This window comes from Neomonachus schauinslandi, chromosome 9 (assembly GCF_002201575.2).
Source record: "Neomonachus schauinslandi chromosome 9, ASM220157v2, whole genome shotgun sequence".
Taxonomy (NCBI): domain Eukaryota; kingdom Metazoa; phylum Chordata; class Mammalia; order Carnivora; family Phocidae; genus Neomonachus; species Neomonachus schauinslandi.
This window is the reverse complement of record NC_058411.1, coordinates 52,722,465-52,733,649: the sequence shown is the minus strand read 5'-3', so window position 1 is coordinate 52,733,649 and position 11,185 is coordinate 52,722,465. Positions and strand designations below refer to the sequence as shown.

The window sequence follows — 11,185 nt, the reverse complement described above, 5'->3', positions numbered from 1 at the left end:
CTCTTGTGCTCTCTCTCATTCTCTCTCTCTCAAATAAATAAATAAAATCTTAAAAAAAAAATAATCTCTATATGTTAACTGGTTCTATTTTCCTAATATTAAACACAAAAACCATATGGGGAAAAATAGAAATTCAAATAGAAGTAACATATACATGTTATAAAGTGTAAACAAAAAACAAAAAAAGGGCATTATGGATAACAAATGGTCCACTGTGTGAATTTCAGAATAAAATAGACTAAAGTTGGAAGTCTGGTTAATTTTCCCCTCCTTTTTTTTTTATTTTGTTATGTTAGTCACCATACAGTACATCATTAGTTTTTGATGTAGTGTTCTATGATAATTTTCCCCTCCTTCTCCTGCTTTGTCTTCTTGGGGATCCTATGTCCACATGCCAAGCTGCTTCTCAGCCAGTGCATTATTACCTAGTTGCCCTTGTATGACTCTCTACTTTATATATTAAGTTCAACAATGGCTTCATCAAAAGCTGCCTCAGTAGTTTAAGTGTCCATCTGTAGATAAATGGATAAAGAAAATGTGGTGTATACATGCACACACATGTACACACAAACACGGGAATACTATTCAGCCATAAAAAAGGAGGGAAATCCTGCCATTTGTGACACCATGTATAGATCTTTAAGGCATTATGCTAAATAAAATAAGTCAGACAGAGAAAGTACTGTATGATCTCACGTATATGTGAAATCTAAAATAACCAAACTCATAGAAATAGAGTCAGATTTGTGGTTGCCAGAGGTAGGGGTGGGGGGGGCACGGGAGAATTGGGTAAAGGTGATCAAAATCTACAGACTTCCAGTTATAAGATAAGTAAGTTTTTGGGTGTAATGTATAATATAATGACTATAATTAATATCATACATTTGAAAGTTACTAAGAGAATAAATCTTAAATGTTCTCATCACAAGGGAAAAATATTCTATGTGAGATGTTAAACTTATTGTGATAATCATTTTGCAATATATACATATATTAAATCATTATTCTGTACACCTTAAACTTATACAATATTATATGTTAGTTATATTTCAATTAAACTGGAAAAGAAAGCTGTCTTTGCAAAAGAACAGTGTTTGTCCAGGAAGTTCAGAATAGCACAATAAAACACAGAGAAATGAGAGCCAGACCCAATACTGTAGGATGTTTTGGTTGTGTTTCCTTTTTCTAATTTAAACAGCTTCTTGGTGTGCTTGTTGTGATAGATCCATAGTCTCTTTAAGGTCACCACCAGCAGCAACCTGAGCCAAGTATCAGTAGTAATCTTCTTACATTTTCAAGCAGAAGACTTTGCTCTGTGCTTGTGAAGCAACTTTTCCAGAGACAGTACACCATTGCAGACACCTCTGAGATTGCTTTCTGTATTCTCAAGCCATCTGCTGTTTTTCTCAGCACCTCACATCATTAGCTTAATACTTGAGATGAACCTCCAAGATGACCTATGGGCTCCTATGACATTTTTATAAGCAACTGAGAGAAGATTCCTCTCCTTATTGGATAATACAGCTCCTTGCTCAGTTACAGACTTCATGCAGGCTGCAATGTCAATGTATCAATCAATTTACTTGGCCAGTTTGGCATTCTGCACCAGCATATTTTTATCCATGGCTGGATGTTCTGTGTCAGAAGTGGCTGGCAGTGGATGGAAAAGGGTTTTGCAGTTTCTGAGCCATGGTAGAGGCAAGGCTGAAACCTGGATCTCATGGCTCAGAGGTTCTGTGTTTATATTTTCAATTTGTGGCAATGTGTATAAGAAAGTATTATGAAAGAAATATTACTTGTATTATTTCCTCATCCCTAAATTCATTACAGCAGCTTCTTTCACCTTGTGAAAGAAAGTTCTAAACTGAGCCTATGAACTCCTGCAGAAATTTTAGCTCAGGAAATAACGAACGGTTATTCCTTCACCAACTTCTTTTCTCCAGTCTTTTACAGAGTTTGGGAACAAGTCTTACTTATTCAGGTGCTTGGGTGGTTTCCACCACCTTGGGTCTTTCTACATTCTTCTAAATCATTATTAGCACAAATACTGTATTTGAATAGAAAACATTTTCTCCAACTATATTTTCCTTTTAAAAAATCCTTGATATTTTCATAGCTACAATCAAGTTGGATATAATAAAACAAAAGGTGTATATAATCAGCACTGCATATAATTAATTATATCTCTTAATTATTAAATTGACCTTATTAATACAAACATTTCAAAAAATGCATTTTTCCCTCAAAAGTAACATGCAATATGGTTTACTACCTTATTTTTTTTATTTTTTTAAATTTTATTTTATTATGTTATGTTAGTCACCATACAAAACATCATTAGTTTTTGATGCAGTGATCCATGATTCCTTGTTCTCATATAACACCCAGTGCTCCATGCAGTACGTGCCCTCCTTAATACCCATTGTGGGCTAACCCATCCCCCCAACCCCCTCCCCTCTAAAACCTCAGTTTGTTTCTCAGAGACAACAGTCTCTCACGTTTCATCTCTCCCTCCGATCTCCCCCTTCATTTTTCCCTTCCTTCTCCTAATGCCCTCCATGCTATACCTTATGTCCACAAATAAGTTAAACCATATGATAATTGACTTTCTCTGCTTGACTTATTTCACTTAGCATAATCTCCTCCAGTCCCAACCATGTTGATGTAAAAGTTGGGTATTCATCCTTTCTGATGGCTGAGTAATATTCCATTGTATATATGGACCACATCTTTATCCATTCATCTGTTGAAGGGCATTTCAGCTCTTTCCACAGTTTGGCTATTGCGGACATTGCTGCTATGAACATGGGGGTGCATATGGCCCTTCTTCTCACTACATCTGTGTCTTTGGGGTAAATACACAGTTGTGCAATTGCTGGGTCATTGGGTAGCTCTATTTTGAATTTTCTGAGGCACCTCCACACTGTTTTCCAAAGTGGCTGTACAACCTGCATTCCCACCAACAGTGTAAGAGGGTTCCCCTTTCTCCACTACCTCTCCAAAATTTGTTGTTTCTTGCCTTGTCAATTTTTGCCATTCTAACTGGTGTAAGGTGCTATCTCAATGTGGTTTTGATTTGAATTTCCCTGATGGCTAATGATGATGAACATTTTTACATGTGTCTGCTAGCCATTTGTATGTCTTCTTTAGAGAAGTGTCTGTTCATGTCTTCTGCCCATTTTTTACTTGATTATTTGTTTTTTGGGTGTTGAGTTTGAGAAGTTCCTTATAGATCTTGGATACCAGCCCTTTATCTGTAGTGTCATTTGCAAATATCTTCTCCCATTCTGTGGGTTGCCTCTTTGTTTTGTTGACTGTTTCCTTTGCTGTGCAGAAGCTTTTTATCTTGATGAAGTCCCAAAAGTTCATTTTTGCTTTTGTTTCACTAGCCTTTGGAGATGAATCTTGAAAGAAGTTGCTGTGGCTGATGTCAAAGAGGTTACTGCATATGTTCTCCTCTAGGATTTTGATGGATTCCTGTCTCACATTGAGGTCTTTCATCCATTTTGAGTTTATCTTTCTGTATGGTGTTAGAGATGGTTGAGTTTCATTCTTCGGCATGTGGCTGTCCAATTTTCCCAGCACCATTTATTGAAGAGACTGTCTTTTTCCTATTGTATATCTTCCTGCTTTGTCAAAGATTATTTGACCATAAAGTTGAGGGTCCATATCTGGGTTCTCTATTCTGTTCCATCAGTCTATATGTCTGTTTTTGCTCCAGTACCATGCTGTCTTGGTGATCACTGCTTTGTAATATAGCTTGAAATCGGGCAACGTGATGCCCCCAGCTTTGTTTTTCTTTTTCAACATTTCCTTGGCGATTTGGGGTCTTCTCTGATTCCATACAAATTTTAGGATCATTTGTTCTAGCACTTTGAAAAATGTCATCGGAATTTTGATTGGGATGGCACTGAAGGTATAGATTGCTCTGGGGAGCATAGACATTTTAACAATGCTTATTCTTCCGATCCATGAGCATGGAATGTTTTTCCATCTTTTTGTGTCTTCTTCAATTTCTTTCATGAGTGTTCTGTAGTTCCTAGAGTACAGATCCTTTACCTCCTTGGTTAGGTTTATTCCGAGGTATCTTATGGTTTTTGATGTTATTGTAAATGGAATCATTTCTCTAATTTTTGTTTCTACAGGTGCATTGTTAGTGTATAAGAAAGCAACTGATTTCTGTGCATTGATTTTGTATCCTGCCACGTTACTGAATTGCTGTATGAGTTCTAGTAATTTGGAAGTGGAGTCTTTTGGATTTTCCACATAAAGTATCATGTCATCTGTGAAGAGAGACAGTTTGACTTCTTCTTTGCCAATTTGAATACCTTTTATTTCTTTTTGTTGTCTGATTGCTGTTGCTAGGACTTCTAGTACTATGTTGAACAACAGTGGCGAGAGTGGGCATCCTTGTCGTGTTCCTGATCTTAAAGGAAATGCTCTCAGCTTTTCCCCACTGAGCATGATGTTCACTGTGGGTTTTTCATAGATGGATTTTATGAACTTGAGGAATGTTCCCTCTATCCCTATACTCTGAAAAGCTTTAATCAGGAAAGGATGCTGTATTTTGTCAAGTGCTTTTTCAGCATCAATTGAGAGGACCATATGGTTCTTCTCCCTCCTCTTATTAATGTGTTCTATCACATTGATTGATTTGCGAATGTTGAACCATCCTTGCATCCTGGAGATAAATCCCACTTGGTCGTGGGATTTGATCTTTTTAATGTATTGTTGGATCCTATTAGCTAGGATTTTGTTGAGGATTCTGAAATCCATATTCATCAGGGATATCGGTCTGAAATTCTCGTTTTTGATGGGGTCTTTGGCTGATTTGGGGATTAAGGTAATGCTGGCCTCATAGAATGAGTCTGGAAGCTTTCCTTCTGTTTCTGTTTTTTGAAACAGCTTCAGGAGAATAGGTATTATTTCTTCTTTGAATGTTTGGTAGAATTCCCCAGGAAATCCATCAGGCTCTGGACTCTTGTTTTTTGGGAGGTTTTTAATCACTGGTTCAATCTCATTACTGGTAATTGGCCTATTCAGGTTGTCAATTTCTTCCTGTTTCAATCTTGGCAGTTTATAGGTTTCCAGGAAGGCATCCTTTTCACCCAGGTTACTCAGTTTATTGGCATATAGTTGTTGATAATAATTTCTAATAATTGTTTCTATTTCCTTGGTTGTTAGTTGTGATCTCTCCCCTTTCATTCATAGTTTTATTAATTTGGGTTCTTTCTCTTTTCTTTTGGATAAGTCTGGCCAGTGGTTTATCAATCTTATTAATTCTTTCAAAGAACCAGCTCCTAGTTTTGTTGACCTGATCTACTGTGTTTCTGGTTATTAATTCATTGATAGCTGCTCTAATCTTAATTATTTCTTTTCTAATGCATGGCTTAGGCATCATTTGTTGCTTTTTCTCTAGTTATTTAAGGTGTAGAGTTAGTTGGTGAATTCGGGATTTTTCTATTTTTTTTGAGTGAGGCTTGGATGGCTATGTATTTCCCCCTTAGGACCGCCTTTGCAGGATCCCATAGGTTTTGGACCGATGTGTTTTCGTTCCATGAATTGTTTAAGTTCTTCTTTGATTTCCTGGTTGACCCAAACATTCTTGAGCAGAGTGGTCTTTAGCTTCCAAGTGTTTGAGTTTCTTCCAAATTTTTTCTTGTGATTGAGTTCCAGTTTTAAAGCATCATGGTCTGAGAATATGCAGGGAATAATCTGAATCTTCTGGTATCGATTGAGACCTGATTTGTGAGCCAGTATGTGGTCTATTCTGGAGAAAGTTCCATGTGCACTCGAGAAGAATGAGTATTCTGTTGTTTTAGGGTGGAATGAGCTGTATATATCTATGAGGTCCATCTGGTCCAGTGTGTCATTCAAAGCTCTTGTTTCTTTGTGGATTTTCTGCTTAGATGATCTGTCTATTGCTGAGAGTGGAGTATTGAGGTCTCCTACAATTAGCACATTGTTATCAATAGGACTCTTTATTTTGGTTAACAGTTGGCTTATGTAGATGGCTGCTCCCACATTGGGGGCGTAGATATTTACAATTGTTAGATCTTCTTGTTGGATAGACTCTTTAAGAATGATATAGTGTCCTTCTGTGTCTCTAACTACAGTCTTTAGCTTAAAATCTAATTTGTCTGATATAAGAATTGCTACCCAGCTTTCTTTTGAGGTCCATTGGCATGGAACATGGATCTCCATCCCTTCACTTTCAGTCTGGATGTATCTTTAGGTTCAAAATGAGTCTCTTGTAGACAGCATATGGATGGGTCCTGTCTTTTTATCCAATCTGCAACCCTGTGTTGTTTTATGGGAGCATTTAAGCCATTCACGTCAAGAGTGATTATTGAAAGATATGAATTGATTGTCATCATGTTGCCTGTGAAGACCTTGTTTTTATAGATTGTCCCTGTAAATTTCTGTTCTATATCACTCTTGGGGTCTTTCTCCTTTTATAGAACCCCCCCCTTAATATTTCTTGGAGGGCCAGCTTAGTGGTCACATATTCTTTCAGTTTCTGCCAGTCTTAGAAGCTCTGCATCTCCATCCATTCTAAAAGACAGACTTGCCAGATAAAGTATTCTTGGCTGCATGTTCTTCTCATTTAATACCCTGAATATGTCTTGCCAGCCCTTTCTGGCTTGCCAGGTCTCTGTGGATAGGTCTGACAGTATTCTGATGTTCCTCTATGTAAAGTTTTATTATTACATGCCAGGGTGTTGGCCTGTTTTCCTTGATCTTGGGAGGGGTCCTCTCTGCCTCTAGGACACAAATGTTTGTTTCATTCCCCAGATTAAGGAAGTTCTCAGCTATGGTTTGCTCAAATATATCTTCTAGTCCTCTCTCTCTCTACACCCCCTCAGGGATCCCAATAATTCTGACATTGGAATGTTTCATGGTGTCACTTATTTCTCTGGCTCTATATTCATGGATTCTGAGTCATTTTTCCATTAGCCTCCTCTTTTCCTTTCTTGTCTATTAATTGGTCTTCTAAATCACTAATTCACTCTTCTGCTTCGCTTACCCTAGCTGTTAGATTATCTAGATTAGATTGGATCTCATTGATAGCATTTTTAAATTCTGCCAATTCAGATTTCATTTCTGTCCTTAGAGACTCTATGTTGCCATTAATTGATTTCTCCATTCTAGCTACTGTCTTCACAATTGCTAGCCTGAATTCCATCTCTGACATCTTGGTTATATCTGAATCCATTTGTAAATCTGTGGCATAAGTCATAGTCTCTGAGTCTTTCCTATTTTGGAGGTTTCTCCTCCTATTCATTCTGTTGAGGGGTGGTTGAGGGAATGTACAGAGTCCAAATTATTGACCAGAATGCAAGCAAGATGCACCTGTTTTCTAGGGACCTTAGGGTTGCTGGCCTCTTGTTCTCCCAGCCTGTCTTCTGGGGGAGGGGCCTGCCACGCTGTTACTCAGGCAACCCTGTTTGGGAAGAGTTGCCCTGCCCCCTGTGGTGGGGGATGGCTCAGTGGAAACTGTTTTTGGGGAGCTTTTGTTCCCTGGTGGCTTTCCATGTCTTTTCTGAGAGTCAGAGCAGAAGAGATCATTTCCAACCCTCTGCCTCAGAGCAGAGAGATCGCAGTCTGTTCTTCAGTGAGCTCTCCAGGCCACACTATCTCCATTTCTGTCTGTGATGCTGTAAACTGCAGTGTCCTGTGTTGTGCACCCCTCAGCAGCACTCCCAGTCCTCACTTCCAGGTCAGGCACATCTCTGTCCTTTGTGCTTCTAAAACCACCAGCCGCCCCCCGTTCACATGCATGGCCCCACCACTCCGGGTTTCTGTCCAGGGGACTACCCCAAATTCCTTTCCCTGTCACTATCGGTATGTGAGTCTGTGCCCAGTCCCCAGCACAGGAGGCTATTGCTCACCGGTGCTGTAGGATCCCAATGGCTCAGCTCCCTCCCCCTTCCGTTTATCCTCCAATATCTGCCAGTGGAATCACGGCTCCCTGCTTTGTACCTTGAAACCAAATGCCTGCAATACTCTGTTTGTAGAGATCCAGATCTATCTTCTTACATCTCAGGCTGACTTTGTGGGTGTTCAGAGTGGTTTGGTAGATATCCAGCTCAATTCCAGGGACCGGTTAGAATAGGGTCCCCTACTCCTCCACCATCTTTTCAGCACCCTATCCTAATTTAGAGGAACTGACAAAAGTTTAAGTTGCTATTATTAGAATATATAATTTCTATATGATAACTTAGCAAATGTGGCATAAATGGAGATTTATTAACATAATTCACAATTTTATACATTTAAAATTCACAAAAACATTATCTTTTCAAATCCATTTATAGTAAAGCTAACTGTATTGAACAACTGAAGTCAGATACATGGAAAGGACAAAAAATTAAAGTCCATTTAGCTATCTAAAGAATTATCATTGGGCGCCTGGGTGGCTCAGTCATTAAGCATCTGCCTTCAGCTCAGGTCATGATCCCAGGGTCCTGGGATCGAGCCCCACATCGGGCTCCCTGTTCAGCGGGAAGCCTGCTTCTCCCTCTCTCCTGCTCCCCCTGCTTGTGTTCCCTCTCTCACTGTGTCTCTCTCTGTCAAATAAATAAATAAAATCTTAAAAAAAAATTATCATCATAAACCAAAATAATGAGCCTCAAGTAGAACCTTTATGTTGCATTTGCTGCAGTATTCCAGGTCCTCAGAATAAGTAAAATTAAATGCATTTTCATATAAAAAGGTACCATACACCCATCCTCTAAGTTATTGTCCACCATGATGATAGATTTATATTAATCTTTCTATTCTCTTTTGTGTGGTATAAATCTACATTTGTGAAAAAGAGCAAAGGTTAAATGTGTAGACTTCTGGGTAATACTCCCAGCAATCTGTTTCCCAAGATGGCCTTAGGCCTTAAAATACCCCTCAGTTCGACTAAACTTCAAACAGGTTTCTTTCAGACTACTGGCCCCTGACCTCCCTTTTCTTAGAGCATGTACTTTAGAAATCCTTCAACTGTAAATTTTTCTCTGTCCTTTTGAAACATAAATCTTCTCCCAGCCTCTTGCCCATTTTACTACCCAGGATATCTTTCTCAAGGACCTGGGAGCCATCCCTTGGAAGTGTGATCATCAAGAAAGACATTGCTCCTAATTCCCTGCCTTAATTGATAAGTACCAATTAGCAAACATAAATGGTCTAATCACATTGACTACCGTTCCCCTTAAAGTCTTCCAGTACTTTCTCATTAGCTCACTCTAATGCTTAAAAAAAATCCTCCAACCTTTCATTAAGAGTTCAATCTCTCTACCCTACTATAATGGCCTTGAATAAAATCTTGCCTATTTAACTCTGTCCAGTTCAATCTTTCTTTAACACTGTGTATAAAATTTTTCACCTTATCCCAGAAATGTACTTATTAATAGCCAACTATTTGCAAGGCACTGTCTTAGGCACTATCAAAATGAATGCTCCTCCTTAAAGATTAAATTTGAATGTAAATGTACAGTGTCCTAATCAAAATTATCATTTAGGCAAGTTTGTCTTCAGTGTTTTTTAGGTTCTTTTTTTTATTACCTTCTCTAGTTAAGGGGAGTGTGCTCTTCCCTACCTCCAGGTGCTTCAGGAAAACACAGAGAATTGCAAAATAACAAAAGGTCCAAATCCTCTAGCCAAACATATATGAGCAAACCAGGGATAGAAGAAAACTTCAATTTGATTAAGGACATCTACAAAAATCCTACTGTTAACATAATACATCATGGTGAAAGACTGCATTTCTTCTATGATCAAGAACAAATCAAGGATGTCTATTATTACTTCTATTAAGCTTGTATTGGAGCTAGTATATAAGTTTATCAGGTTTGCAAGAATAAAAGCAATACATAAAATTAATTGTATTTGATATACTAGCAACAAATATTCATATTGAAATAAAAATATGCCAGTTTAAAAACTGTGCCACTTATAGCATAAAGTTATTAAATACTTAGAAATAAATCTGACAATGTGTAAAATATTTGCTTTAAAACCATAAAATGTTACCGAGAAAATTTAAAGAAAACCTAAATAAATTGAGATATACCATGCTCATCGGCTAGAATCATCAGTACTGTTGTGATGTCAATTTTCACCAAACCAAGCAATAGATTCAATAAAATCATATTCAAAAGCCAACAGGAGATTTCTTTTCAGTAGATACTAACAATCCAATTCTAAAATTCAGATAGGAAGTCTATGGAACTAAATGTAGCCAAAAATTTAAAGATCCTTAACATAGAAAATAGCACTGGCTGTGGCTTTGTCCCATACTCTCATTTGGGACATATTCCTCTGTCTCCTCATTTTGTCTGACTCTCTGTGTTTGTTTCTATTTATTAGGAAAGTCAGCTACATCTCCTAATTTTGAAAGTAGTGGCCTTATGAAGAAGAGGTTCTGTGATAAGCTGTAGCACAATGCCCTCTGTTCACTAGAACCAGACATTTTAGGAGGGTCTCCTACGTGGATTGTGTGTTGTGGCTGAGCCACATTTGCCTTCAGTCCAGTCAGCTGCAACAGCCCACTTTTCCTGTTGTGGGCACACTTAGTAGGGTTTGGTCCCTGTGCTGTTAAGGGACCATTCAGGGGCTGCTTCCAGCTCATAATTGGGCCATGTTAGTAGTCATATCAGATATCTGCCCTCAGCCTATCTGCCAGGGCTGCAGTTGCACTGAACTGTACGGTGCTCTCCCTTTGTTGCACTCTGAGAGTCTTTTGTTGGTGGGCAGGCTGGCAATCAGACCAGGTGCATGCCCCCATTCTATCTGCTGCAACTGCAGGTGCACTGTTCAGCAGGACACTCTCTCTGTGCTGCCAGCTATAAAGTTTGGCTGGTGGGGCTGCAGGTGTACTGGTGTGTATGATTATCTTCCCCTCTCCCCAGAGCAGGAGTCACTTTGCATTGGCACCCCTCCCTGCTGGGGCAGCTTGCAGGCTGTGTCAAGACTGTCAAGACTGTCAAGACAGGAGCCATAGACAAAGACCTAAAGGAAATGGAGATAAGCAATGTACCCAATAAAGAATTCAAAGTAATATTTATAAAGATACTGGACTTGAGAAAACAGTGGAGGATCTCAATGAGACTTTCAACAAAGAGATAGGAAATATAGAAAAGAACCAATCAGAGATTAAGAATTCAATAACTGGAGTTATTATAATAAAAAAACACTA

The 11,185-nt window shown here is 38.6% G+C and overlaps 1 pseudogene; it reads right to left on the bottom strand.

Moving 5' to 3' along the window:
* Positions 1-381: 381 nt before the first annotated feature.
* On the bottom strand, positions 382-1,624 carry LOC110590557 (annotated as a pseudogene).
* Positions 1,625-11,185: the final 9,561 nt, after the last annotated feature.